The sequence below is a fragment of the Cyprinus carpio genome, chromosome B7 (assembly GCF_018340385.1).
Source record: "Cyprinus carpio isolate SPL01 chromosome B7, ASM1834038v1, whole genome shotgun sequence".
In the NCBI taxonomy this organism is placed as follows: domain Eukaryota; kingdom Metazoa; phylum Chordata; class Actinopteri; order Cypriniformes; family Cyprinidae; genus Cyprinus; species Cyprinus carpio.
Window position 1 is genome coordinate 31267526 of NC_056603.1, and position 27941 is coordinate 31295466.

The following is a 27941-nucleotide window of genomic DNA, read 5'->3' on the forward strand; positions in this document are numbered from 1 at the left end:
ATTTTAAATATTTTATGTAAAATGATGACCAATAAACTGTTTATTAGATTGCCCCTGGAAACTATTCTCTAAGACAGTAAGTTTTAAGCCTCTTGTATTACTTCAGTGTATTTCTTCTCACATGATAAAGTACTTTAAACTTTAATCAGTTTGTCATGCCCATTTATTTATTTATTCATTTGTGTATCTAAGTAGCTGTGTAGTAAGCATGATATAGTAAAGTCATCCAGTCCTTATTAAAAAAAAAAAAAAACCACACACACTCCGCAGGGCTTGATTTGCAACCTGCTGACTGTAGTATTCTGCTATTTTATGTAAGTATGATAATTACCCCCCATTTCAATAATTTGTACATTTTTCTGGTTGGAAGTATTTAAAATCCAAATCATAGAGACCACTTTTTCAACAGGAGTGACGCCGAGGTCGGTTTCCTTTGCTTACCTCAAAGACTTCCCCTCAGTGCTCACGTCCACCAGGAGCCCTCTCATGGTTCCAGCCAGTGCCCTGAATCAGCAGGATGGCTGCTGCTCTCTCTTCCCCATCACTGTGCTCTGAGCTGGGAAAGAGAAACGGGGAGGTGGGCCAACAGCAGGAGGAATCACCCCCGGGGAACAGAGGGAAAAGTGGGTTGCATAATTATAGGCCGGTTGTATAATGATAGGGATGTGTGTGAGAGCCTTTGAATTTCCAAATGTGATACGAGTGACCACCGTTGCAGACAAATGACGACATGAATATTTTTTTCAGCCACGTTTATTTGAAATGACTGTATCACTCAGAGGCTTTCATTAAAATCTCATTCCAGCATGTGCATGGGAGAAGCTGAACTGAATATCTGGATTTACTTGAGGGAGTACAGCTACATATTCCTGGCATCCTGGGACCTATTTCCATAGACTCCACATCAGCTGCCCTATACACAATGCTGGACACATCAATGTTTAATGCATCGTAAAAAAATAAGTTCTACTTTGGCACACACTACCACAGCAGTGAGACCGGTCTAAGCTTCTTGTGCTTATAGTTACAGCATAACAAATTTGCTCACACCTCTGTAAGAACAGCTCTGGAGACTCGATTTACTAACTAAGCACTGACGCCGAAAATGATGTATCTGTGAAACATAGCATTTAGCAGTTATCATTCACTGAATGCAAGCTTTGTCCCGCCAATAGAGAATTTTTTTTTTTTTTTTTTTTTTTTTTATATAATCAAGAAAAATGAAAGAGAAAGTGAGATGCAAGAAAGTACTGCCTGCTGGGGATATCAGATCTGCTGAGTCTATTTTTCATTTTTTAAGTCAAATTTAAAAACCTTTTTACAGATTTGCATTTACAGATATCTGGTAGTAAACCCTTTTAAATACATAGTTTGTTTTAAGATTAAATGTTTGGATTTAATGTGTTATATTTGAATTTGTTGTATTTTAATTACTTTTATGGTCTGTATTTTATCTACTTTGCAGACAATTGTGCTATACAGCTTAAAAGGATAATAATATACAAATACAAAAATACATACATATAATATATATATATATAATATATATATATATATATATATATATATATATATATATATAGTGTGTGTGTTAAATGTTATTATTATTGTAATAATTATATTAATAATATACTGTATTTGTAATATATATTAGATGTAATGATGATATTTTGGCTACCTTGTTAACGGACAAAATACATTTTGGAACAAATCAGTTGGAACAGAATTTGGAGTAAATATGGAAAATAAGTGCATTTTATTTACCATAATTACAATGTATCAATGAACATATGTTTATTAGACTGACTTTATTCTGCATTATACTGGAAAAAGTGACTAATAAAATAGCAACGATATTAAAAAAAATAAATAAATATAAAGAATATAAAAAAAGAGGCCTATATATGTGGAAAGAAACCCATTGTCTGTAGGATGACTCAAGCTAAAATGTTCTTTTCTGGACGTGACTATATAAAACATCTTTATGTCCGAGGAATTCTCAGATGGAATGAAGCAGGCAGCTATTTAAATGCTCTTTTCTTTGTGAACGACTAGATTATAAGAACTGGCTGCACTTTATCTTTCATTATAACTCCAGATAAAGAAAAAGAAAAGAATGAGCAGCAAGAAGAGTTAAGAAGTGGAAAATGCGTCATAATAACTATGTATGAGGAACAAATCATAATTCAAAAAATGGTACCTTTAAGCATCGCACCAGGTTTGACATCATTACTGCCAAAAGCCATTGGTTCTCCCATGTTGTGTTACCTATCACAAAAAGACAAGTTTGAATATGGTACTGCATTTAAGAGATACTGCAGAATACAATATTTTCATGAAATGCAATTGTGCTGTCATTATTATCACCATGGGCGGCGCTAAGGAGGAGCTAGCAGGTGCTTCAGCACTCCCAAGAAAGACAACAGCACCCCCACATATTTTTTTCCTGGAATCAATTATATACATGCTGTAGCCTATTGTTTTTAATAATTAAGATCATAATAACAAAGAAACAGAAACAAACAAAAAAAAAAAACATTTGTCTCCTTACGCATGCATAACTCGTGCAAGATGTGATTTGCAGCTGTCGTCCAATGTCATTATAGCATTTTTTTTTAAAAAATGGAGCACTTTCCTTGTGCTAAGTAGGCCTGCCCCTGACTAAAGATTTTTCTAGTCGCACGTTATTTTAAATTGATTAATATAATAATATACTAAGTCGTCCTTTAAAATATAGGTAGGCCACGCTCAAGCTTGCGCATAAAGCAAATTGCCTCAAAGCAATTATGAACGTGTCGGGGGAAAAGAAGACATTTTAATTATTTATTAATAAACTATTGCTTTCTGAGTCAGTGTAAGGTGCAAAGATGAAGTTGCTGAATGCCGTCGCTGACTCCCCATCTCCACATAGACGTGCCTTTTATAGAAATAAATGCACCTTTTCATATGGACTACAAAATTAAAGTATATACAAAATCGAGTGGGCGAGATGTCCTAGTATTTATTTTATTATTCATGTAAATAAAATATTAATAACCTGTTTTGGTTATATTGCTTATATTTGGTTATTTTATATTTTTATCTGCCTGCGTGACGAAATTTTGTGAGCGGTCGCACTGTCGCAACCACCATGTTATTCAACTAATAGTGCTGCCATTTCTGTTACATAACCAGAGAACTTGAACATGTTGGTATTCTTGTGGGAAAAAAAAACAACATGCAAGCACTGTCACCTTTGCTGTTTACCTCACATTATGCTATGGAGGCTCTCTTTTATCATTTATTTATATTTTTAATTATTATTTGATTCCTCAGTTGTTTCTAAACGTTTTGTGGTTTTTTTGTCGGGTTTTTTATTTTATTTGTTGGTTTAGAATATGGCATGTTTTGTATTATTATTTTTTGTTTATTAATGTTTTTTTTGCTTGTTTGTCGTTTTGTATTACTGTTTTACTGTTATTTTACTGTTTTACTGTTATAATGCCCTTTTTATTTAAAAATAACAACAGATCCATCTTTAGTTTTAGTCTTAAAAAGTGAAAGGTTTGTAGATGTAAGCAAAACAGACGGTTATCTTTTATTGTAAAATGTGACAAAATTGCAAAATCGAAAGTGAAAGCATCCGAAGCCCAGCTTATAACACAGAAAAAGAGGAACTCCCGTTTACAAAGTTAAAATCACAAATACTACTACTGATGAAAAAGAATGGGTTGAATGTTAACCACTTTCGTTTCCATATAACTTTAAACTATAATAAATGCATGTTGTAGCAAAAAAAAAAAAAAAAAAAAAAACCTACTTGTGCGACCAACTGAGAAAGTTAGTCGCAAAAGAGCGACCAGTAGGAAGAATGAGTCTGGAGCCCTGAATTGCCCAGCTCCACCTGTCAATAGGTGTCTAGAACCCCCTCAGAGCCTGCATTCAAAATTCTCTGGCGCCGCCCCTGATTATCACAGTCAAAAAAGAAATGGAATAATAATTTTATCAGTATATTCATCTTAATTACTTTGTATTTTCACAATAATAATAATAATAATAATAATCAAAACTTTAAGTGTACAAAAGCGCAAAAGAACTTACTGTTAATCGGCACTTCCTGAAGCCTGGGTGCCTTTCTTAATCCAAAAAATCCCCCACACTGGCAAGCTAACTTTTTTAGATGCAGTTAGAGTGTCTTGCTTTCACCTGTCATCTCCACCAACATGATTTTGTGCAGCAGTAGTAGCAACTGCACATGCTGGCTGCATCCCAATTTGGATACTTTCCTACTATCCACCTTTTTCTTGTCATAAAAATGGGCGCGGCCATTTGTAAATTTTATGGGTCTGGCTTTCGGTCTCATCTGCGTCCACTCCATCCAGCGATTATTAGCTGAACAAAACAGTTTGTTTTGCTGCTTGATATTGAAAGTTGGTGTGTCTTATATTATTTTAATGTATTATCTTAATTATGAGCACACTGGTTTGTAGTGCAAACAGTTTTACCGTTTACTGCACATTGTTTTTCTCCTCATTATTTACCTATAGTGGCTAATGAACCAGAAGTCTCAACCATAAGCTTACTTCCGCATTGAAGAAAAAGTGGATAAAGCAGGCAAAAAAAAACAGTATCCGAATAGAGCAGTATGCCCAAATTCACAGTATTCATAAAACAGTGAGCAAAAAGTAGTCGAATGACCTACCACTTGTGTCAAGATTCTGGACTGTGCATCTTTTGAACACTTTACTATCTCATGAGGCCACAGACAACATCTTGGGTGTAATTCATCCACATTATATTTATAATATACACATTCATACTACATAGAACATACTTTTTAAGTCTGAGAAGTGATTACCTAATGTTACTTATTGTTATTATTCATTACAAAAGAATTAGCTGTTGAGAGAATATGCAAATTTAGATGTAGCCAATGGGCCTTATTTACGAAATGGATGCATGACAGAAAATTGGCCGTATGGTCATTTCAATGCAAAACTTGGAATTGGTCAATATAGATGTGAGTGGTGGCTATGATCAAATCTTACATCTGGTCTCAGCTCATGTACACAAGTTTTTGATTTAGCCTGAACTTGTATAGTAAATGTGGTGAATTGTAGAATTGCATTTTGTTCATTTAGGTTATTTTCCTGACTGACAACCGGAGCTCATTGGTCAATCACCAAGATTAGAATGTGTGAGAGGAGAATTCTGTGAAAGGAGAAAAACTGAAATTCTGAAAATCTATAAAAGGCCTATATGAGCTTATATGAGACAGCCCATGATCACTAGATTTTATACAGGTGTTACTATAACAATTTGGTAAATGGTGATCAGCAACCAAATATTGCTAATGTGGAAGTTAATGCCTTTTGCCCTGGTGTGACCTCTCATGTTTTGCAGACAGCGCAAAGGCAGAGTAAATTAATTTCAAAATAGGGGTAAAAATCAAGTTTGAGCTCACTATTTTTTCATGTAGATAATTTTCATTACTTAAACATCTAATTGTTAAATTTCCAGTGTCCTACATCTAATTAATTTGGCTGGACAAGTAAAAAATGTTAAAGTAATTTTTCTCAGTTTCACACTCTAGCAAGTTAGGGTCTTTTGCCTTTGTAAGGCAGTAGAGTAATGCAGGACTGTCAGTCAGCTCCTGTGGGCGGGGCCTAAACAATGTGATGTCAAATTGCTTAGAGAATCAAAACCACATGCCTAGTGAGACTGATTTGGTTTAATGGGGATTAAAAAATAAGGAGTGGGTGGATTTTTGTCATTGTAGGGTGGTTGTGTTCACACACTGCCAGCACACATTTATGTCCAAACACCATGTAAAAGTGGATTTTGAGTAATAGATGCCCTTTAACTCACAACAGTAAAATTCTGTTGTATGACTCGCACAGAAGACTTGGAATATAGCCCACATGTCCTATGGGCCACTTTTGTAGTATACTTTTTATGGTGCTACTGTGTCATTTTTGGAACACAACAGCCCTGATTTTCTTACACTTACAGTACATTGTATAAAAAAGAAAGGCTTCAGTTAAATTTGTGTTCAACCAAAGAAGACTAAAAAGATAGTTTAGAAAGAAATTTAGGTAAACTGTTACTTCAGTAAAGTGTTTGCAAATACAGTAATTAGTGATTTGATGTAATTTAATAATTATTATTATATATATTTTTTTTTTGAGTATTCCCAAAACTGTATTGTTTCCAGGTGAGAGAAATGGCAAATGAGAGATGTTTACAGTTTCCGTCAACATCTTTTTTAATATACTTTTCATTTATGCATATTGTTACTCCCTCACTCATTCATTAAATTTTATGAAAGTGATCTTCACCTTGATTCCCCAGGGAGCTGCTCAGTATTTCTGTTGTATCATCATCTGCATCTCTACTGTCATACTAATATTTTATCTGACTATAAATGTAACTTAAAAAGCGCCATCATCAGCAGTGTTCATCAGCACAAAGCCACCTCATCATCGCTGCCGAAACCTTCCTCTGATTTCACATAACCTTCACTCCAAAATATCTGTTACACGGTTTACAAGGTGTCCGTGCTGTTAGTGAATGTCCTCTATAAGCCGTATCTGGAGCAGGTTTCCCTGAAGGTCCATCAACGATCATGTTTTATTCAGCCTGAACAGCTGAGGGAATAGTTAAGCTAGCTGTCTATTTTACAGCAAGAATCAATGAGCATTACTGAGGGCTGCTGTCCTTCCTACCTTTCTCTTTCTGAAAAATAGCAATGAACAGAAATCATCTCACTTATACGTGCACAAGCGTTTCCCTGCACACTGGGCAAACACACACACGTAGAAGTCCTAGCCCTGTGTGTGTGTCTGTGTGTGGGAGAATAGAGGAATCAAAGCAACAGAGTCCATCTGGTGGAGGGTAAATCTACCTGAAACAAACAAAAACATACAAACACAATGTGTGACTGCTTTCCATTCATGTTGCTCTGATGAAAGTATGTTTTCGCAGTAAAATTTAAACCAAAATGTTCAAACTGATACCGATATCTGTGTTCATCTAAAGAAAGCAAAATCAAATAACCATTATGCCAACACACAAAGACGATAATTCTTCGTCTGCATACATATTCACACACATGCTGTGACATACAACCAGTCATTTTGCCGCAACGCTCTCTTTATATCTTATCTGCAAAGAACAATGGAAGTGTGTTTGCTGCACCAGCAGGATCAAGCCGGACTTCGCTGCCTGTAACCTTCAAACTATGGTACAATACAGGCCCCTACTGGATAGAGAAGGGTACAACGATCTGGTTTTGTTGAGAAAAACCCCACAACCTGCTTGATTTGGGTTTTCTTAGTGTATGGGCTATACTGTATTTATATTTTACCTCATAACCTCACATTTTACCCCACTGCAAATCTTAGATTATATCTAGACCTGAAAACACTCATACACATCAATCCCTGCATTTCCTATACTTCAAAATATTAGCGTTTTTGCCCTTAGTTGATTATTTTTCACACAAATTTGCATTCGTTCATTAATATGCACATATTATCTAAATTAAACATGAGCTCCCTGAATGCTGCTTTCCTAGCCTGGTGCTCGCTCTCTTTCCGCCGCTTTGCGACTCCCTCATTAACATGGAGTTCAGCTAAATGGACAGAATGATTCTCAACCTCCTCCTTTTCCCCTCCATTTAAGAAAATCTCTTTCCTCTCTCTGTGCCCTGAGGTTTTATCGCTTTCCCCTTCTCTTCTCTTCTCTTCTCTTCTCTTCCTCTCTCTCTCTCTGCCTGCAGGTCCCTTCAGTAGATTAAGTTCAGCGTGGCTGTGAGACAGAGCGTTGCTGATTCAGCCATATTCTTCCAAATGACCCAAATCCTCTCTCGCACACTGGAAGAACCTCATTCGCTCGCAGATGACTCTCACGCTTGCTCAACCTCTTTCACCTTCTGTTATTCCCCTGCTCTTCTGATCTTAGTACTTTAAGCAGTATACATTTATCTCTCTCTCTACTGCTATTCACTGTTAGTTCTCCTCCCACACAGCAAACATTAATAAAAGCAGACATTTAATAGACTTCATGCATAATTATAATAGTAATTTCTAATAGAGAAGCTCATCACTTAGGACATGAGAGATCATATGTGCAAAACAGCAGAAATTGAGTACAAATTATGTTTCCTTCCACATTTTATATAGATCAGTGGTACAGACCCATTTTGCATATTGTGATGACACATTCTGTCACAAGTGCCATTTCTCTCTATATTTTTAATTATTATTATTATTATTATTTTTTTTTTTTTTTTTTTTTTGCAAGTCATGAAAAAAACACTGGAGAAAAATGGAGACTTCTGTTGTCAGATAAAAATGGGAAAGCAAAAATATCTGCTATTGTCTTCTATGTATACTTCGGTTTGAGGTTCAATAAAATTTTTATACTTTTAATGCTTTTATTAAGAAAGGAAGCATTAAATAGATCAAAAACTGAAAGTAAATACATTTAGAATGCTACAAAAGATTGATTTCTTAAAGATCCTTCACTGGAAACTGGAGTAATGGCTGCTGAAAATTCACCATTGCTGTTGCAGGAATAAATTACATTTTAACAGTATTTTAAAGGGGTCATCAGATGCCCATTTTCCACAAGTTGATATGATTCTTTAGGGTCTTTAAAGGGTCATGAAACCCCCTGTTTCAGCACTGGTTAGTTCTCACCACAGTTTTAAAAAATGCTAAAAAAGTGGGCGTGGTGCACTGTGGAGTGGAGGGGGGAGAGGGGAGACAGACAGCACAGACAGCTTCGGTTTCAGACAATTTAATTTCGCTCCCCCGACGCGTCATCGATGTAGGCTACTATCCACCTTTTTCTTCAATGTGGAAGTAAGCCTATGGGGAAGACTTCCGGTTCATTAGCCGCTATAGGGAAATAACCAGAAGAATAACAACGTGCAGTAAACGGTAAAACTGTTTGCGTTATAAACCAGTGTGTTCGTAATTAAGACAACACATTCAAATAATATGGTAAGACACACCAATTTTCAATATCAAGCAGCAAAACGAGCGTTCTGTAAAGCTAAAAAAATAGCTGGATACGAATGAGACCGGAAGCCAGACCCATAGAATTTACAAATGGCCATTTTTACGGGAAGAAAAAAGTTGGATAGCGACAGAGCGAATTTAGGCCACGCCCACACCGGGAGGGAAACAATCCAACACTTTCCATTGACTTTCTATTGCGGGATGCTGCTTACTTGTCATTTCTGACTTATAAAAAAAAAAAAAAAAAAGCAATCCCTAAAAGCTGCCATGTGACAAGGTGCTATTGGGACAACCCCCCAAAAAACGAGCGTTTAGGACAAATAGTTGAAGATGTCGGGGTATTTCACGTTGGCCCACTCAGTTGGATCATTTCTCAAACAAAAGGAAGGTTAGGAAAGGGGCACTGACATTGACCAATAGAATTTAGTTTCTTAATATATTTCCTCCTCTCAGATTCACATAGGGTGGTGAAATAATTCTTTGACATGGTTAAAAATAATGAATGGTATTGTCACCAATTACATTTCCCTCCAAAGGGTGCTGTTCTCAGAGTAATATGGCACATTTCACTCTCCTTTTTTTTCCCTAAACGCTAATGTTTTAAGTCGACAGCTTATAAAAACGTAGTTCTGGGTTTTTTAGCTTGTTTACTGTATACCTTGTCACATAGCAGCTTTTAGGCATTGATCTTTTTTTGTTATAAGTCAGAAATGACAAGGAGGCAGCAACCCGCAATAGAAAGTCAATGGAGAGCGTTGGATTGTTATCCACAAGCAAGGGTGGGCATGATTTTCAGATTATGACACCAGTCCAATCTATGCTGAAACGCTACTGTCAATCAAACAATCATGGGAGGGGCCTTTCTGTGTTGTGTGTGTGATGTAGGAATGTGAGGTATGTTAGATTTGATAGATTTGAGATAGTTTAAATAGATTAAAAAAAAAAACACTGGGTAGATCTTTATCATTATAGGGTAGAGTTGTTGTGTACACACACTGCCAACACACATTTCAGTTCAAACTGCGTGTAAAAGTGCATCTGATGACCCCTTTAAAACATAATGATATTTCACAATATTGCCATTTTTACTGCATTTTTGATCAAATAAGTGCCGCCTTGGTGACCATAAACTGAGTTTTAAACAATAAATATAAAAAATCTTACCAACTACAGACATTTGAAGGGTAGTGTACATCCAAGTTTACGCTCCAAACCCAGAAATCATGAAAATGTTTGGATCAAATGAACTGAGATGATAGATTCCCAATATGAAGTTCTTGGCATGACTACTAGAATTACTGATAATGTTCAAATCATTCTCTGATACTCCAAATCAGGGATGTGTGATTGTGATTGATCTTTTATTTTGTTTTTGAAGTATTAAGCCATAAGTATATATCAACACTGCTTCCTTTTGCTTCTGTGAGTGATGTTCCCGTCCAAATTGGACTTCATTAAACCAACACAAACACAGCTGAAATCCACTACTGTCATTCCCCTGCTGTGCTCGGGAGAGCTGCTCTTAACTTTCATTCAGCCATATTGGGATTGCCAACCCACTGCTGGCACCATGGGGTAGACCAAAACCCATGAACAATGCCGGCCTCATAAGCGTCAAAGATCATTGGTTTATGACAAACTACTTGCATGCAGACTCTGAGCAAACCACGGGTAGCCAAACAAAAGAACATCCAGCATTTGGCCCCTCTGCTCATTGGCCTCCGAATTTGTATTGACTACTTGTGAATGTAAGCGGGACGCCGAGAGCTTTGGGTCATGGACTGTAAACATGGATGAGCCCACCATGACTTCAAGACAGTTTTAAAAGTTTACTTTTCTCAATGAGCCATTCTATCCACTTAGTAATGATTGTTTTCATCATCTGCTTGAAAGCGCATTGTGTCTGCTTTTAGGGAGTTGCCTTTGAATATGTGGATATTTATGTTAAAGGAATAGTTTAAAATGAAAATGTTGTCATTATTTACTCACCCTTTTCTGTCTTCTATGGAAGACAAAAGAATAACATTGAACAATGTACTAATGCAGTATTCAAACTTCAAAAAGTGATAAACGATAAAAGTGGTTTATATGTCACATGTTGTTTCCAAAATCCACTGAAGCAAAAAAAGAATGGCACTGTGTGTGTAAAGGACTAAAATTTAAGTCTTTATTACCTGATAATCTTCTTTTCCAGTGAACTTTTGCTTCAAAAACTACTGTGACCTTAGGGGGTGTGCGATATATCGTCTACGATAATATCGTATTTGTTGTTTAAACAACATGCGATTTGACATTATCGAGTATAGTGCAAAAAATCTAACAAAAACACACCCAGAAACTGCATGCATACATTATAAGATGATTAAGAGTTCATGCTTGATCAGCCTGATTTCTTTATATTAAAATACATTTAGAATTCCCCAAAATTCAGGATAAGCGGCAAATATGTTACAAATATATATATATATTTTTCTCCAAATATCAGTATGATTGCAAATTTGATACTGATTTTTCATATTAATTTACTTACATTTTAGACAAAAGTTCCTATTTTTGCTCTATTTCATCAATGAAAATTGTTTCAAACAAAGCCACAGCAGAACTGTTTTGCGTCTCTGAGTAACACACAATGGTGTTTCGTTACTGAATCACTCAGCCCTTTGATTAAATCGGTTGTTTGAATGACTCGATTTACTCGGGCAGTGATTTGCCAACAACTACAGGCGATTTTAGGTTTATGCTTAAAGTATCTTTTCCATTTTTTTTACTAAAATCTTTTCAAATACCACTATTGAACATTTTCTTTTTAAAACATCATATAACATCATATTTATGCATTATTTATTATATTATTATTTATGCATATTATTTATGCATCTTACCACCTCTGCATTGCAAACACAAATTTTGTTGATACTGAATTCATTTGATTACTAACCACCCTATAGTGCCATTTAAATGTATTGATTAAAATTAAGAATTTGACATAAAACATGATGCATACATTTAATTAGGTAAGAAAGAATTTGACCTTATAAAGGTAAAAATCAATTTAAACTTATTGAAAAAAGTTGATTTCTGTTACTCCTGCAAGGTCCTGCTAAAATACCAGCACAGTAACATGCTCGGCAAAATATTACCTAATTGTCGTTATTGATAAAATTCCAGAAAATATTTTTTTTTTAATTCCAGAAAATTTTAAAAATGTATTTAGCTACCACTTGAAGTACACTTGAGTGTACTAGTGTATGAAAGATGGGCTCAAGTTTACTAAAAGTAGTAACTAAATAAATTTTTTATATGTATTTTATATAAATACATATGTTAAAAGCATTTTATTTTATATTCATGGTATCCAAAATATCAGCGTTGAGTACATTTAGATTATCTAAAGTTTATATTAAGAAGTACTAAAGAATATATTTTAATATATTAAGTACAAAATTTGTTTGGGAAATAAATAGTAAATAAATTTCACCTGGGTAAGCAGTACCTTAATCAAATCTCTTTTGTGTTCCACAGAAGAAATAGTCATATGGGTTTCAGAACAACATGGAGGTGAGTAACTGATGACAGAATTGTAATTTTAGAGTGAGCCATATCTTAAAAACATTTTTAAAGCAAGCTACTTCGGTTCTTTCCCTGTTCTCTCCCTATCAAAGAAGTCCATTATTTTGTCTGTTTGATTCTTTTGGAGATTTTTCCCCTGTTTGTTCATTAATATATATATATATATATATATATATATATATATATATATATATATATATATATATATATATATATATATATATATATATATAATTTTTGGAGACATCGCTTTCCCCTTCTAAATATTACTCCTCACCCTTCACAGCCAGTGTGGTTATTAAAAGAAAAGAAAAAATCACCTCACAGACAATGGTTCCGTACTCCACCCCTTTTTTCGCTGTTCTGATATCTTTTCATGGTTAGGATAAAAGGAGGATAGAGTGAGAGGTAGGAGAGGGAAGTAAAGAAGAGAGGGCACCAAACTAGATAAGAGAGAAAGTCAGCGTAGATGACAGCAAATTACGACAGGTAAAAAAGTGTGTGAGGGAGGGAGGGAGGGAGAGAGCGAGCGAGCAAGAAAGAAAGAGGAAATGATGAGAGTTGCACTGGAATCAATCAAAAAAACATGGAAGGATAGCCCGAATCTTTTTGATCAGTTCAGCACAGAGAGATGAGAATGATCGAGAAGAAGAGACAGAACAAGTGAGTGCAAGAAAGCAGGGAGGCAGCACCGTGACTGTCTACCTTGACGGAAAGTTACGATACGGTGCTTTTCAACTGTCACAAAAAGAGATGGGATTGGAGAGATGGGTGGTTTTAAGAAAAAATAAGATCCATATATCAGGCTTTACTGATACGGGCCCTTCTGCATTTGCGATACTGGCAGAAGACAGCTGCAGAGGCTTAGCTAGAGGTGGCTGATAGTAAAGCTAACATCCTCCCATAATCAAAAGGCAGATAAATTAAAGCACAGCTTCTCCCAGGCGCCTGGGGTGTTTCCCTTCTCTCCTCGCTGGCTCTCGATTTATATTTGGCTGAGATATGAGTGGGCTTGGGCTTATTTCACTCTCTTTTCTTTGGGAAAGAAGGATTAAGAGGTTTGTTGTGAGTATAGAGAAGAGTGGAGACGAGAGGAGAGAAAAGGAGAGAAGAGGAGCTTCTGCAACCCACTCAATTCAATAGCAAAATGGATGAGAGTGGATGACTGCACTGACACTCTTCAGACCCTCTGTAGGTCAAGACAAAGGAGGAATTATATCCAATATGTTTGCAGATGCTTAATCCATGTATAAACCAGTGTTGGGGAAGCTATTCTGAAATTGCAGCTTGCCAAGCTACATGCTACTTGTGATTTAAAATAGTTAAATAGACATCAAGCTATGTTTTTATAAATAATTAGCTAAACTGTTAGATATTGACAAAAAGAAACACTAAAGCTATTAAATGGGTAATATATTTATATCTAAATACAGTGAAATTTTAATTAGGCTATAAAATGTCAAAATAATTTACTTAATTGAGTCAAAAACGTAGCACATCACGATCACATTTGGCAAACATGTAAGCTTGTGTGTGTTACATAGATGCAATGTAAAAGCCTAAATTAAATTTGTTCATCATATGGATTTGTTTTTAACACCTTTTGGATAGTTTTGATACCTGGACCTTCAGTGGAGGGACAGAAACATCTGTTATTTTGGATTTTTTTGTCATGATTCAAAAACTGAAAATAAAAGTTCTGAAAGGTTGAAACTAAGTGTTCGAAAGCTCAAAATCGTACAAAAAAAAAAAGTTTTGCAAGATCGAAAAATAAGATTTGCAAGCTTGCAAAAAAATGTAAAAAAATAAAAATATCTCTGCAAAAACATTATGTTGTTTTTGAGATTTCCTTCTTCAGGACTGCAAAAATTTTTTTTACGATGTTGCGCAAAAGAATTTTTCAGATTTTCAAATTTGTCAGTGTTCTCCCACTGTATTAGTTTGTTTTCCAGGTTTGAAATATATATATATTTTTTTTATTTGTCAAGCAATAGGTATTACCTATTTCTGAAAGGTTGAAACTAAGTGTTCGAAAGCTCAAAATCTTACAAAAAAAAGTTTTGCAAGATCGAAAAATAAGATTTGCAAGGTTGCAAAGTGTAAAAAAATAAAAATATCTCTGCAAACATTATGTTGTTTTTGAGATTTCCTTCTTCAGGACTGCAACATTTTTTTTTTACGATGTTGCGCAAAGAATTTTTCAGATTTTCAAATTTGTCAGTGTTCTCCCACTGTATTAGTTTGTTTTCCAGGTTTGAAACCTTGTAAATGGTGATCTGAAAACTGGAGTGCGAATGTGTGAAAAAAAAGTTTTGAAACTCTGAAAACAGAGTTTTGCAGGCTTGCAAAGTGGTAAAAAAAATAAATTCTCTGCAAACATAATTTTGTTTTTGAGTTTTCCTTCTTCAGAAGTGCAACACTCTTTTTTACGGTGTTGTGCAATCATTTTTTCAGAGTTTCGAATTTGTCACTGTTCTCCCAGTGTATAGTTTGTTTTCCAGATTTGAAACCTTGTAAATAGTGATCTGAAAACTGGTGTGCGAATAGGTGAAAAAAAGTTTTGAAACTCTGAAAACTGAGGTTCGAAAGGGCGAAACTTATTACATTACATTACATTTGCACTCCTATTGCAGACTATTTTTTCAGAGCCGAGTTTACAACACCGACTTTGCGGAGATACGCCCACACAGTTGCGAGTTTGCGACTCACGTGATTTGTGGCAGCGTTGTCACGCAGCTCCGCTCTGAAACTCTGAAACTCAGACTGAGTGAAAATGAAGCTTTGCAAACTCGTAACTTAAAAAAAAGCCTGGAGGGAGGGCCTTCTGCTCTTGGCCAATGCTTTGCTGTCTGCTGACGTACAGTCCAATCACAAGTCGTATTTACTGGAAAGGTGGGATTGACCGACTGCTCCGCCAATGACGAAAGCGAACAGGATACGCAAACAGAGGATGCACGGATCTCTGGCCACAAGGCGGTCCCGTCTAGAGCTGCAAGAAGAACCGCGTCCATGGCTGGATAGCGTCCGGTCCGGTCCAAAAATAAGGCTACCGACTTGTCGCGGGAATTCACTATACAATTGCCAGTAGCCGCTGAGTTTACCACTGATAGGCCTGCGGTGCATCAATATACACACTCACCTCACGCAGCGAACGACTCATTTTCTGTTTGACCCATGGCCTGGAGATGTACAGTGTTGCCAACTTAGCACCTTTGCAGACCCCTTTAGCAAGTTTTTTCTTCTTCAAAAAAGCACCTAGCGATAAATCTTTAGGGTTTGCACAAACCTTAGGCCTATTTAGTTTCTGAGACTTGCCGTTATTGTTGCGCGAGGTCTTTGCTTTCTCTCTCTGTGCGTCTGCTGTGTTCAGACGCACAGAGACGCATATGATGTTGCTTCTCTAATTTTACATGCAAGTGTAGTCGAAATCACAACACAGTTGTTGTTTTTATCTAACTGTATGTGTATTTGATTTCATCAGACGACGGCTCGATTATCAGGATTTTGTGCAGATTAATGTTTTGGAAGGGAGAGCTGGTCACTATTTCATATTCATTGTCTGACAACAGAAACAGTAAAATATATAAATGAAAACAGTTTTTTTTTTTAGAATTTAGCTGCATCCAAATACAGTATGTGGGCAGAGAGAGGCAAAAAAAAAAATGTAATAATAAATAATAAATGTGCATTTTCAGAAGAAGTGAGCTGAAAGTGAGTCTCCGGCTGCGGAAAGTGAGTCGTTCGCTGCGTGAGGTGTGTGTATATTGATGCACCGCCGGCCTATCAGTGGTAAACTCAGTGGCTACTGGCAGTTGTATAGTGAATTCCCGCGACAAGTCGGTAGCCTTATTTTTGGACCGGACCGGACGCTATCCAGCCATGGACGCGGTTCTTCTTGCAGCTCTAGACGGGACCGCCTTGTGGCCAGAGATCCGTGCATCCTCTGTTTGCGTATCCTGTGCGCTTTCGTCATTGGCGGAGCAGTCGGTCAATCCCACCTTTCCAGTAAATACGACTTTTGATTGGACTGTACGTCAGCAGACAACAAAGCATTGGCCAAGAGCAGAAGGCCCTCCCTCCAGGCTTTTTTTTTTAAGTTGCGAGTTTGCGAAGCTTCATTTTCGCTCAGTCTGAGTTTCAGAGTTTCAGAGCGGAGCTGCGTGACAACGCTGCCACAAATCACGTGAGTCGCAAGCTCGCAACTGTGTGGGCGTATCTCTGCAAAGTAGGTGTTGTAAACTCGGCTCTTAAAAAATAGTCTGCAATAGGAGTGCAAAATATAATGTAATGTAATACGTTTCGCCCTTTCGAACCTCAGTTTTCAGAGTTTCAAAACTTTTTTTCACCTATTCGCACACCAGTTTTCAGATCACTATTTACAAGGTTTCAAATCTGGAAAACAAACTATACACTGGGAGAACAGTGACAAATTCGAAACTCTGAAAAAATGATTGCACAACACCGTAAAAAAAGAGTGTTGCACTTCTGAAGGAGGAAAACTCAAACAAAATTATGTTTGCAGAGATTTTTTTTTTTTACCACTTTGCAAGCCTGCAAAACTCTGTTTTCAGAGTTTCAAAACTTTTTTTTCACACATTCGCACTCCAGTTTTCAGATCACCATTTACAAGGTTTCAAACCTGGGAAAACAAACTAATACAGTGGGAGAACACTGACAAATTTGAAAATCTGAAAAATTCTTTGCGCAACATCGTAAAATTTTTTTTGCAGTCCTGAAGAAGGAAATCTCAAAAACAACGTAATGTTTGCAGAGATATTTTTATTTTTTTACATTTTGCAAGCTTGCAAATCTTATTTTTCGATCTTGCAAAACTTTTTTTTGTAAGATTTTGAGCTTTCGAACACTTAGTTTCAACCTTTCAGAACTTTATTTTCAGTTTTGAATCATGGCAGGATAATAATCCCATCATATGGATTTGTTTTTAACACCTTTTGGATAGTTTTGATACCTGGACCTTCAGTGGAGGGACAGAAGTATCAGCATGCAGGTGAGTAAATGATGACAGAATGTTCACCTGTGTGAACTATCCCTTTAACTAAACATTCCAAACACAAAAAAAAGCCTATGAATTCTGTGATAGGTCTCAAGTATGTCTAAACTGATAATATTGCACATATGTCTATTGGTGCCTATGGGGGTTCGGTCAGTCCAGCATTGGTAATATGGGAGAGAAAAGAAAAGTTTCTGCACAGTAATGCACTATCAAATTGAACTGAGATGTTCCTTCACTCTCACTCTGCTGGCTGAGTAGAAACAGATCTCATTTAATTAAGATTATACAAGCAAATTGCAGAAGGCGGGTAGCTGTAATCAGCTGGAGTGACAATTGTAAAAATGTTATTACTTTACAGTTGCACTCGTAGGAATTACATAATTACATCTTTTACTCCTGCAAAATATGGCCATAATAAATGTGAGAAAACTTTGAAATATTTACAAGCACTTCAGTATACCCTTGATAAAATTAGGATTATGAAAAATTACTTTCTTAATAGCCAAATAAACAAACAGACTGACATGTAAAACTTTTGAGGTTGCTATTATTGATTTTGTTTATAGATTCTTTTTAGAGCACTGTCATAAAGTACGTTTGAAGTTTGCTGTAAATTAGTTTTTCTTCCCACAGATAAAATCAAAAACACCCACAGAGACAACACCATTACTAAAGCTCAGTCACAACCTGAAGTGTCCTCTGAGTGGTGAACACTAGGTGGACAACTGAGATATAACCAAAGGTTAAAGGTCACATGTGAAGAGGCTATGCTTCCACATCACTGTGATTACCTTGTCAATGGCATAATATCCACATACATCTGAATGGGTCAGAGTGGTGGATATGAATGGACGGATTTCAAATTTAACAATTCATTTAAATATCACCAGAAGATTTATTGACCAGTGGTTCAAAATGCTTGGCTATTATTTATTATCCATATGACTTTAATCCAGAAATGCTGTAAACATAGAATTTAACATGGAACATATGGAATGTATATACATTTACAACGGACCCTGAGAGGAACTCATCAAACACACACACACTCAAACACCACTTAAAATGTGTGTAACCTAATCGACTGTATTAAGATAAAGAAGTGGCGCACTTTCCGAATACTGATGATGCATTATCCAGTTTTTGGCTGTCTTGCAAAGTTTTGAGCAAACAGAAATCCATCAGACTTGGCAAGGAAACATGGCGTGTTAACAGACATCTGAACGCGGTTTATAAAGAACCAAAAATAAGGTGTGGGATTATCAGCAGACGGCTTCATCTCAAAAATAAATATTTTAAGCAGAAACATGGAAACACAGAGACATGCTGACAGTGCTGGGCAGTGTATGAGACAGAAAGATGGTGGATGGGTGTCTGTGCTCGCATTTAAACAATCTTTGCAAACACACGTCACGCCTCCTCCAACTCAGAAATCACAAAACACAGCTCTTACGGGCCTAATAATGGGACAGGTAAAAGTAGGCTACTTTCAATAAAAGCAACAACATGTCAAGAATACTTTTAACTTTATGTTTAGCTTACCTGTCGAGAAGAATCTCTGGAAGTTTCTCTTAGGCTTTAGATTGAAACCCAAACATTCCCTTGAAATCTTCCATCTTGTGAAAACACCGCTACTTGTTTTACCCCGTTGTCTGTCTCTGTGTATTCTCGCAAGTCTTCGAATTTTGCTTGCAGTTCTATAATGGAATCTGAATTTCTTTTATCTCAACTGTTAAAAACCCTCTGGCTCAGCCTGCTATAGTAGCCACACCCAAAACTCTCGAAAAATAGAAAAGCGCTATATAAATGTAAGGAATTATTATTTATTATTATTATCCTGTCATTGCATTGCAACATTTAATGAGCCTTCCACAGAATATTTGATATTATTAAAAAGTGCAAATTTTAATAGTGTACTTAAATATGTTATGAAACAAAGACAAGAAATGTATTCTCTTTAATTGCACTTTATTAATTTACTTATATTTATATTTATTTAAATGTTTCTGTTATTCCTTTTTTATTTATTTGTTTGTTTGTTTGTTTGTTTGTTTGTTTTGTTTGAATGAATGAATGAATTTTGCATTTCATTGTGTTGTGTTTAAGGTTAATGGAAATGTCCATTTCTAATTTCCAATTACTAAATAATGTCCTTGCAGAAAAATCTGAGTACTTTTTTAAAGTGTATATTTTAGTTTACCATAAATGTTTATGCTTGTCGGTACATCTGGCAGAACACCAGCCATATAATAAGGACAAATTCCATTTTTACATTTTTTAAAAATGTGCTTGGACATTTGTAATAAACAAAAATGTCATAATTTACTCACCCCCAAGTTGTTCCAAACTTGTACGAGTTTCTTTCTTCCGTTGAAAACAACAGAATGTGGGTAGCCAAACAGCTGCTGGTAGTCATTGACTTCCATAGGATATTTTTATTTATTTATTATTTATTATATAATAAAAACTTTGAAAGTCAGTGTTGACCAGCAACTGACTGGCTACCAATATTCTTAAAAAAAAAAAAAAAAAAATTGTGTTCAACAGAAAAAAGAAATTCATACAGGTTTGGAAACACATGAGGGTGAGTAAACGATGACAAAATTTAAATTTTTGTGTGAAATATTGCTTTAAGTATATTCTTTTAAAGTAATTCCATAGCATCAACATAAAATATAGTAAAATAAGACATTTCCTGGTTTATATCTTACCTAGAGTTCACCACAGGGAGCCTGGGTCCCTGCTCTACTCCATTTACTTCAGATCACACAGAGCATATTTCCATTCCAGAGGCATTTCTTACCACTGCTGGGCTGATAAAACTCTGCCGCACATCTCATTCCCTCCTTCTGTCTCCATGTCTATGATCTAGAAGAGGTTCTCTGCATATCTCTCTGACATACCCAACTGGATGTCTACCCCTCACCTCGAACTTTATCTTGACAAGCCTGAGATCATTTTCCTTTAAGTCCTCCTTTCTAAAACTCTCTGCCACAGTAGAAGACCATGTTGTTGTTGCTTCCAGGTGTTAACAAACGATGCCATCTTTCACCAATTGACCAGCTGTCATTTAAACCATGCATGTGCTGAGTTGTTTTGCATGAGCTTTTTGAAAAATCCTTGTGTTTATTTCTACAAATAAAGAAAATAAACTGTATTTTTTCTCTAAATATACAGTTGAGCTTCCCTTTACCACATATTATATGCTCTATGTATGTGCATTGATCAATATTTATATAGATTAATATTGCATTAGCATTGATTAATATTTCTTCTGCAAAGAAGATATGAATTAAAGCCTAAATTAAATCTGTTCATTATACGATATGACCATATCTCTTCAGAAGGCCTGGATTAAACTTCTCAGTTCATATGGATTACATTTAATATGCTTTTATGAACTTTTTGAATTGTGTTTTGGTTGAATGAACTTTTATTTGAGGAACAGAAATTTCTAAGGTTTAATTAAAATATCTTTTTTTTTTTTTTAAAGTTAAACAAATGCCTTATGAATTTGAAACAACATGAGAGTGAGTAAATGATGACATAATTTTCATTTTTGTGTGACACTGATAATCACTTTTCTCTAATCGCCTCTTAACATAAAACACATAGCATGCAGATACAGTATAGCAACAATAATTTATTCAATTTTTTTTTTTTTTTTTTTTTACATAAATTTGCCAAAACTATATATATTTGTTTATACTAAGTCTCAAAAAAAAAGTTTCAAACTAAGTCTAAACAAAAAGAGGTTGTAGATCATATTTCTTGTAAGAAAACACACACACACACACACACACACACACACATATACATACATACATACATACATACATACATATATTATGAAATGGTTTCATATTTAAAACCACTGGTTAAGAAGCTTAGGTCAAAAGTACACATCACATGAGGCTTCAAAGTCATCCCAATTCATCCAGATTTTAACTGTTTCTGTGCCAACTATAAGAGAAATTTTACTTTACAATCCATTTGACCTTTGAGTGCTTAGATTTATGACTTTCCATCTCTGCCAACAAAATGTCTGTCCCATCCACAGCTGTCAAGTTTTTAGGCACACAGCTCAATTCAAGAAGGTTTCAGGCCTTCCCAATGAAAAAAAAAAAACAGACCGATAAATCACCAAAATCTCCCCGATTGCACTGTGCTGTCATGTATCATAAGACTGCCCTCGATGACCAGTGGCGGTTGCTCTTTATTTTCTGGCTGTTATTTTGAAGTGTCTTGTTTCCCTGGTTCACGGTTTCATGAGTGGTGTCACCTGTCTTGTTTCACCCAATAAGTTTTTATACATGCCTCCTTGTCTGGTCTTGAATATGATTGTGAATGTCAATGATATATTTATCATGGTTTATGTTCTTTGTTAAATATTAGATCTTTTTAAAAGCCCACTTGACTCATGGGTTCTGCTACATCGCTTTGCATTCATTGCATAAACCACTTTTCAATACTTGGCCATTTAAATGTTGCCATGCACATCCTGCCACAAGGTCACCTGCCATTAACATCACGCCTTCTCACATTGACTTCATCTGTTTCATCACTGAACAATACAGTGTTGCTCACTTTATATAGTTGTGCTGACTAAGGCCTATTTCACATTGCATGTGCAAAAAGCATATATTTTGGTACCCATATTAACAGGTTGCAGTGCTATGTAGAAGAAGCGAAGGCACGGGTTTCAGCACTCAGTTTATTTGCCGCATGTCATGTGCTGAACTCAGCAGAAAAAGCAAGGAAAATGCGCTATAAACCTATTTATCAACACAATATTTTGTGGTGTAAGCTTTTATGAATCATCATAAATACTGGAGAGAAACATGTTAATACAAGTTCGACATGCTGTGACAGGCACACAAACAACACTTTCTGTTCAGTAAATCTGACTGAATCAAGATGTTTTAAGCAGTTTATATGGGATGGGATTTTTAATTTGGTACTGTATCTTGGAGGAAATGTACATTTGGTCTTTTCCTGTTGACTTTAACAGATGGACACTGTATGCAGCTTCATTCTAAGCTAGAGTCCTAACTGATATCCAAGTCATAAAGTAACTAACTTGATCATAGTGTTGCATCTTACTGTTTTTCATTGCATTTATGTTGGTATGCAGTTTCATGTTAAAAACTATTCAATTAGTGCACTAATTATTCAGCTTATACTATGGTTACCACACCTCAAGACATCGATCAGATGATATATTTAAAGGGATTTGTCCGTTTTTTTGTACTTAAATCGCTATTGAGTAGGATTATTTCTTCCGCATCTCATCCAACACCTCTTTTGCTGGTTCCAAAATGTCATTTTAATGGAGGCTTGAGCCGTTGATAGCATTCTAATGCAGTTATTAATGAAGTTATTAGTGAGAGAGACAGAGACACACAGAGAAAGAGAAAGAAAGAGAGAGCGAGAGAGCTTGTGTGAATTAGGCTACCTTTGTGCATCCCTCAACAGTGTTCTGCAGTAGCGTCTCTAAACAGCGCTGTTATTACCTCCCTAGTGAGAAATGCCATGTGACTTTTCTTTTGGAAAATTGTCTGTCATGTTGTTGTCTTTGTTAGTCCTGTAATTTCCATTATTACAGTTTTACTATGCAAAATGATATGGAACTTTAATGCGGTCAAGAGAACTACGTTCACACAGTCAACTGGAACTACGTTCGTCGTGCGTTTCCCAGAAAATAATTGCACACCTAAGAACGTTCATCAACCAATCAGATTCAAGCATTCAACAGCCCCGTAGTATAAGTGTCGATAGTTGTTTGTGTGTTAGTCTGACATCAGTAAGATCAGATGATGATTGTTGGTAATACAGTATGCCCACAATAAAATATAGAACTGAAACGATACAATAAATAATATTTACTTCCCTCAAAGAAAAAAATCTGCCTCAGGTCAACAAGTAAAACAAGACGAAGTTACAGTGGTTAGCTTCTAAATTTATAATGGGAATATGACTTATTAATTTGCATAAAGATTCAGGCATTAGTTGGTGCATGGGGGAGCTAAGATTGATGGGAGTTTAATTATGACACTTTGTTGTTATTAAAGCTTAATCTGAGAGCACGCTCATCTTTAACTCTTACCTTAAACTATGGACTGAAATTTATACCACTGAAAATCTCCTATTAAATTATTTCCTTTTTCTCTTAGCTGAAACTGAACCAATACATATTCAGATCTACCTGCAATTACCCATCTCATCCATCAAGAGAGGAGGGGAGCGAAGCTAAGAAAGAGTCACAGATGCAAAGAAGAGAATATATAACTGATGGAAAGGAATTGGAATGAGAGGGTTTGAAAAATTGATGGAAGAGGAAGTAAATAGTGGAATCAGAAGAAAGAAAAGACGTAGAGCAAAATGGAAGAATAGTTTGTCTGTCATTTTTAATGAAGGTTATAAATTTCAAGTCTGGAAGCAATATCCTGTGTTTATAGTTTTCCTAAATTTTCTAAGTTTAATATCTTACTACATGGTCATTGTCTATCTTTTTATTTGCCTGTCTCTATATCAAGATAGTACATGACTTTACAGCTGATCTGTTTTCTCAGAAGAAACCATTAGGCTAGAAGTTTTGCAAAGCTTTTACAAAGATGTTGATATGCATTTCTCATCATCCACGGTCTGCTCTTAGTGAGGGCCCTTTTGTACACATGTATGTTATTTTGTAGCATTGTTTTAGATATCAGTACATACATACAGTGATAACAGAGTTCCTCAGCGGTCTTCCAGCCATAACATGCACATTCACTCAGATTTGTTATCTTGTTATAGATCATGGCAACAGTATGAAATGTCTTTAGGTAAACATAGGTGGATTTAAAAAAAATAAAAATGAATAAATTAAAAAGGCACAGAATTTAGTCTGGTACTGGCTCTGTTTTATACACACCTGAAGCATGCACACAGAAAGCTTCCAAGTATTTACATACACACAGTCTAGTAGATATTGAGTAAATGAGAGAAAATCAGTATATTGATTCAGTTCATTAGGTCTTAAAGTGAAAGCAGCCTTATATTCACCTACTGCTGTTTGTTGTTAATGCTAATTAAATAACAAAAGGGAGAATCACTCACTGCTCTTTACTGATTAGCATGTCTAGCTTTAATAAGGATCAATGGATATATAATTCATACAGTTAAGCCTATGCATCTTTTATTTTGTGTTTTTGTCATTTTAAAGCAGAATTATAAAGTTTTTGACTGTAAGATGCATTTCATCAGGTGTGAATTATAACACGTGTGCTCCTGGTCAGGTTCAAAACTCAAAGCATGCAGTATTTCGCATACATTTTCAAACCACCTGGACAGTCCACCTGGAGTATCCTACGGTTAAGTGCCTTTCTTGAAGACCACACAGTGATACAGCAAACCCGCAGTCTCAGTAATTCTGCATTTTACACATATATGAGATAAATAATGTAACCTTGCAGCCCAGATTCTGACCAGACTTCTTTATGTGGCACCTATACAGTAGATAGAGAGATATGCTGTCCCACATATAATTACTAAAGTATTTATTTCCTCTCAAATTAATACTAATATGCACCCTTTAGTGGTAAATAAGGTACAAAAGGTGTACTTTTGAAAGGGTACTGCCCCAGTGACAGCTTTTGCACCTTTTTATTGAAAGAATCTATGCCTGTATCATACAGTTTGATTCACCTTGCCTTAGACTCACTCTCTCACTCTGGAGATTCACTCTAAATTTAGTGTGGCAGTTTTTAGCAAGATATCATAAATACAGGTGTCATGACATGGGTTGTGTAAGAGCAAGGGGAAAATTTGCAGCTGGAAAGAATAGAGGGAATACAGACTTGAGGTTTAAGAAAAGTGTGACAAAGTCAGAGAAAGAGAGAGATGATGATTTAGAACAATAATCCAGCCAAACTCTCTCTCAGCCTCTCACTGTTGACATCACCTTCAATCATGTGTAAAATATTACAGAGTAAAAGCCTACTATTTATTTCAAGCTTCCCCAAAGGTAAAATAGGAATGGAAAAGGGGTGGAAAGAGAGAGAATGAGACAAACAAACATCAGGCTTTCCTCGGTGGGTACACACATTCTCTTTCCATTTCGGTCTGAAGATGGAGTTTTTTTTTTTTTCTCTTATTCTGTCAGACATTCCTTTTGGTCTGTTTCCCCTTGACATGCTTATAGAATTACAAATGCATTTAGACCTACTGAAAACAGAAACATATACAAGCATTTGCATATTACAGCCAGCAAAGTAAGTGAATGAGTGTGTAGGTGGGACACCATTTCCTACGGGGTCTATCTGGAAACTCAGGTCCTCAGTTGGTGCATCTTTGAAACACCTACACAAACACATTTAATTTTGTCTCACATACAAACTCTCTAGTTAACTACACAATGGCAAGGTGCCCTACCACCTGCTGTTACATCTGAGTTATAAAGTCCCCACAGACAGAGAAAGAGACAAAATGTGTGTGCGACTCCAGCTTCTCATTTGCTGAAGTCTTAATTGCACCAAGTAATTTAGCAAACAGGCACCTTTTGTGTTCCTGTGCTGACTTTTGTTAGACTGGATCAGCAAATTTAACAGTGTGTGAAATGTAGCTATAAAAGGGAAACCAGTAATGTGGGTTTCATTTGAACATTAGAGCTGACACTTTTTTTCCCCAAAACCTCTTCGAGAATCACAGGGATGTGTGCGCGAAGTACTACATTTTTAGTTCCATTTCAGTCGCTCACTCTCGACGTCACGTCGGATGACCAACAAATTGGGATCTTGCTTAGAGAGACCAATATACTACCTGGCGCTGGGTGATGGTCACGATCGCTGCCTCACATGCCTGATCATTTAACATGGTGAGGTGGCGTTTGTGGATGAGTCATGTTCTCACTGCGAGAAGATGATCATCTCAGAGTCGTGGGCCAAGTTCTGTTTCCTCAAAGGAGCGGAGATCAATTGCCTCTGCCTTGATCTAGTTCTCGTCATGGCAGCAGTCAGGCAGGGGCTACTTCAGGCAGTAGCACGGGCGGTTTGAACATACTAGCAGTATCCTTTGGCGCTTCTCCCGCGTCTGCGTTTGTCTATTTCTCGTCATGGCAGCAGTCCGGGGGTCCCCCCAGTGGAGTGTTCGGTTGCAATGCATCTGTGTCCTAATACCGCCTCTACCCAGCAGGGCGAACCGTGCCTCCCCTCCCGGGTCTGTATGTACTAGTCTGGCCAGCGATGCTTATACCACCTGTGGAGAAGCTGCCTCCGCCTTACACGCTACGGCGTTACTCCAGGTTCTTCAGGCTAAAGCACAGAGGGACCTGCATGAGGGTGATCACAATCCGGAAGTTCTAAAAGAGCTCTGAACCACAGCTGATTTTGTGCTTCGAGTGACGAAGGTCACCGCGAGTTCTCTGGGTTGTGCGATGTCCACACTTGTGGTCCAGGAGCTTCACCTCTGGTTGTGTCTGGTCGACATGAGGAATGCTGACAAAGTTGGTTCCTCAAGGTCCCTGTGTCCCAGACCGGCATTTTCAGTGATGCAGTTGAGAACATGGCCCAGCAGTTCTCAGCAGCACAGGAACAGTCGGACGGTGATTGTTTCTCAGGGGGACGTATGTGATTTTCACCATTTACAGGGGGTAGTCGGTGATTTAATTGCCATCCGAATCCAGGAAGTCTGTGTTTTTCTCTCACCACCCCCGTAAAAATCCCCGGCCGAATTACCTACTGTTTTTTGATAAACACCAAGGTCGTGTGGTAATTTAATTGCCATCCGAATCCACATCTCTGAGTTTACAAGAATTTTTTTTTTTATTCAAAATTCAGTGCTTAAACCCTTTTTGAGCACTTCTTAACACCGTAAGGTACGTTAAATGTTGTACTTCAGTGTAATTTGCATACATATTTATCTCTGAAATGCTGGAAAGTATTTAAAAGAATAATACTTCATAACTGCTCACAGCGACTGGGAGCAGAAAGAGAAGAAAAGCACGCAAACATTCAAAATGTTGTTATGGCAGCAGCAGCAGGTATGCAATACAGTTTTAAAATGTGTATTATAAATGGATATATTTGCTACATAACTATTGTTACGATCCCCTTTCCCAACGATTAAAGGCCTTAATTGTAGAACAAAGAGTAAATTCAGTAAAGTCAAACTGCATTACACCTATGCCTGCAACACTTTAGAGAAAAAGAGTACTTACCAATAGCCAATTAAGAGACGAGCAGATGAGCCCCCACTTGTTACGATCCTTTTTCCCAGTCTAAGGTTGGGAGTGGGAGTAACAGGTTAACTAAAACTTATAAGGAAGAAATCAATTAAAAAGCAGTGTTCACTCTGTTCTTTTGCAGCAGCACGTC

The 27941-nt window shown here is 36.5% G+C and overlaps 1 long non-coding RNA gene across 1 annotated transcript; it reads right to left on the reverse strand.

Annotated features, from left to right (window-relative positions):
• LOC122138003 lies at positions 1 to 27941 on the reverse strand. Its single transcript, XR_006155230.1, has 3 exons — positions 27785 to 27941; positions 2201 to 2268; positions 1 to 556 (listed from the first exon to the last, which is right to left on the reverse strand). It is a non-coding gene; the product is annotated as an uncharacterized LOC122138003 (long non-coding RNA).